General features: G+C 48.7%; 1 long non-coding RNA gene across 1 annotated transcript; it reads right to left on the reverse strand.

Annotated features, from left to right (window-relative positions):
• Window positions 1-464: 464 nt before the first annotated feature.
• LOC105004626 lies at window positions 465-2,485 on the reverse strand. The gene is made up of 3 exons (XR_827245.1): window positions 2,378-2,485; window positions 1,592-1,770; window positions 465-1,438 (listed from the first exon to the last, which is right to left on the reverse strand). It is a non-coding gene; the product is annotated as an uncharacterized LOC105004626 (long non-coding RNA).
• Between the last annotated feature and the right edge of the window lie 1,235 nt (window positions 2,486-3,720).

Consider the following 3,720-nt stretch of genomic DNA (forward strand, 5'->3'; position numbering starts at 1 on the left):
TGGTCTTCTGCATTGCAGGCAGATTCTTTACCAACTGAGCCACCAGGGAAGCCCATACATACCATGTTGCTTGAACGCTCTGCGACGGTCACAAGTGTCCCCCTTCCAGGGAGGAGGGGCGCAGGCAGCAGTGCCTGGTCTCTGTTGTGGTTAAAACATTACAGATCTAACGCTGAATCCCGTTGCTGCACAGCAGAAGCTAACACAATGTTGAAAATCAACTCTACTCCAATAAAAATGGATCATCAATGTAACGGGTGTGTTTTGCACATATTGTAAGAAGGTTTATTCTATTTCTGGTAACTGTCATCTCAACTCAATTTTAATGAAGTTTACTACTTCAAAATTACTTTTTAAGTCCAAATGTGTCCCCTGCCATCTTCTCTGTGGAAAAAAGTTAAAAGAAAAGTAAGAAAAGAAATGAGATAGCATTTGAGTTTTTCTTTTTCAGATTTCCTTTTAATAACAAACACTTGATCTGGCTGTTGGTGACAGAGCTCAAGTGGATGCATAGATGTTTTCTTTTTTAAAAAAAACACAGAGTGATTTAACAGAAATAGAAATTTTCATTGCTTCTGTGAGTACTGAATGCTGAAATTCTATATGTCACCTAGAGCAACATAATAACACATTTTAATAACTCTCACTGGAGTTCTGAAAAGAACTCCTCCTTCAAAGAAACTTCCAATAATCATTGTGAAAAGCCTAAGAAAAGAGAAGTACATCTTTTTGTTTCAAAGACAAATGGAGATGGTTCCTGCTACATCAAAACTGAGAAGCCCATTAACCGAATTTTAGGCAGAGAAATGAAATATAACCAACAGGAATCTTCTGAGTAAGTGTGGTAAGAAGAGCTGTCAACTAAGATACATATATTAGCCCATGCAGCTTAGTGTCTGAAGGGCTGGTTTGGGGCCGAACAAAAATATTCTCTGAGTCTCTCCGAAGTCAGTAGCTGGAGCCAAACGTTCCAAAGGCTTACACTGACACAATGAAAAGAGACAATTTGCTTGGAAGGCTGTGGCTAATTTATAACACAATGTCCAATGTCATGGTTAGTTTTGTTGCAAAAATTTGGCAGTTTCACCCAGTCTCAGGCAGCCTGAAAAGATGTGAGCGATTCTGGCCACAGCATCTCCCACTCGCGAGATGTTCCAAATGGTTCAAACAAGCCCTTTCATAGAGACGCGGGGGCCAAGTGTGCTCAAAGGAATGAGGGAAACAAAGGTGGCTCTGAAGTCATTTCCCCGCACTGGGTCCAGCCATCCGGTTTCACTCTTTCCCCATTGAACAGGCAGAATGCGACAGGAAGAGCCCGGATGAAAGGGAACAAACAAGCTGATGTGTTTGGGGAGAGAATGGAGAGAGGCCGGGGCTCTGAGCTGCTAAACTCTCATTCTAGGTTTTCAGAAGGGACTGAATGATGAATTATAGAAACCTGAAAGGTAATAAAATATGGGTCACTGAAGCGCTGAGGCCAAGTTCCTAAAACACCTGCAGAGACAGAAGGTTCTAGAAGTCAGCGGGGCCCTGCAGTCGCCAAGGCAGACACCCTGCCCAAGGCACAGAAGGGGACTGTTTGGAGGCTCACCTGTTGTTTTCCTGTTGGCTGGCAGTCCTTCCCCATCTGCGAGAGCCAGCGGCTGGATCTGACTCCAGATTAGACCACCAGGAGGGGAGAAAGAAAGGCAGTGTGCAGACTTCCCAGGGTGCAGTTAAGGAGACTGGAGCTGGGGGGCCACCTCCTTCCTCTCCCGAAGGCGCTCTGACCTGGAAATGTTTACTCCGGTGAAGACATCCGCGTTGAGCATGCAAATCTCCTCCTCTGAAATAGTCTACGGCTTTTCTGCTCAAAGCCTCAGCCTGTTTATGTCTGACAGAGTCCTGATGCCTGACTGGTGGATAGCAGCTAGCCTGTAGCCTCAGCAGGACTTATTTGAGCCTCAATTTCCTCATCAGTAAAATGGGAATAACAGTGTTTATCTCCTAGGGCTGTTATAAAAGTTAGGAGAAAATATGAGGAAGGTGCCATGCCCAGAGTCTGGCACGTAGTAGCTGCTTAGTAAAATCATAATGGGGGGGGGGGGCTTCCCAGGTGGCGCTAGTGGTAAAAAAACCCATCTGCCAATGCAACAGACATAGGAGACTCGTGTTTGATTCCTGGGTCAGGAAGATCCCCTGGAGGAGGACATGGCAACCCACTCCAGCATTCTTGCCTGGAGAATCCCATGGACAGAGAAGCCTGGTGGGCTAGAGTCCATGGTGTTGCAAAGAGTCAGACATGGCTGAAGCAACTTAGCATGCAACAGGCAAAATGATAACAGTAGCTAATATTATTGAGTTTTCACCATATGCCAGGTACCTTGGAAGGACTTACTTTACGGTTTTCATTCAGACTCAGGTGGTGTTCCAGACGTGTTTGCTTTAGGTGAGTGCTTTCTCTGGACCACGGATATGGAGTTCTTATTCATTTATTTCTGGTTGCTCTGGGTCTTCACTGCCGCATGTGAGCTTTCTCTAGTTGTGGCAAGCAGGGGCTCCTCTCAAGTTGCAATTCAAGGGCTTCTCATTGTGGTGGCTTCTCTTGTTGCAGAGCATGGGCTCTGGGCACACGGACTCAGTAGCTGCACCTTGCAGGCTTGGTTGACCTTTGGCAAGTGGGATCTTCCTGGATCAGGGATCAAACCCATGTCCCCTGCATTGGCAGGCAGATTCTTAACCACTGCACCACCAGGGAAGTCCTTGCCCACGAACAACGCACATGTGCGTTTGCTCCCCCTCTAGTTCAGAGGCTCCACAGGAGTGGTGTTCTCCTCTGTGCCCCGCACCTTGAGCAGGGCTGACCCCTCCCTATTAGGTGCTCCATAAACACTTGAATGAACGAGTGGGGTCACTGCCTTCTAGTAACTTCTAATCAACTTGAGGGCACGGGGTAGACACATCTGAACCTCTGACTAGCTATGTCAGGTTATGGGATATGGCTGAGCTGGGAGGGCATCAGAGCTGCTATGGTCCAGAGCACATGGAGCCACCAGGTTCCCTGGTGGCTCAGATGGTAAAGTGTCTGCCTGCAATGCTGGAGGCCTGGGTTCAATCCCTGGGTCAGAAAAATTCCCCTGGAGAATGAAATGGCAACACACTCTGGTATTTTTGCCTGGAAAATTCTATGGACAGAGGAGCCCGGTGGGCTACAGTCCAGGGGGTTGCAAAGAGTCGGACACGACTGAGCAGCTAACTTGACTTACAGAGCCTGGAGCAGGGAGCCAGTGGAGCCCGAGATGCTGAGATGCTTTAGCGCAGTCAGTGCACAGGTGGTACCGATTCTGCTGGTCTGAGAATCAGGGCTCGGAGGACGGCGAGGCGTTAAGAGTTTCGAAGAGGGAGCAGTTGCTCACGGTTGAGGCCTCTTGGAGGAGAGTTTGGTAAGCAGGGGGACCTAGAGGGCTGGTTGTACAGAGGAGACAGGAGGGCAGGGGGCCGGCCAGCCCCAGGGGGTGGAATGAAGAATGGGGACAGGGTGGAAAGACAAGCCGAGAGGGCGGCGGGCAGCGGGAAGAGGGGCAGAGAGGGACAACCGCCAGCCACAGCCACAGTGATACGCACCCTCTCTCTGCCGTCTTCCGTCTTCAAAAGCAGTTCGTGGAAGGATTGAGACACCGGCACGCTGCCTTCCTCTGGCCTGTCAGTTAGTCCAAAACATGTTTTCAGAGATGTCACAAC

Source organism: Bison bison, unplaced genomic scaffold (genome assembly GCF_000754665.1).
Source record: "Bison bison bison isolate TAMUID 2011002044 unplaced genomic scaffold, Bison_UMD1.0 scf7180017864481, whole genome shotgun sequence".
Classification (NCBI taxonomy): domain Eukaryota; kingdom Metazoa; phylum Chordata; class Mammalia; order Artiodactyla; family Bovidae; genus Bison; species Bison bison.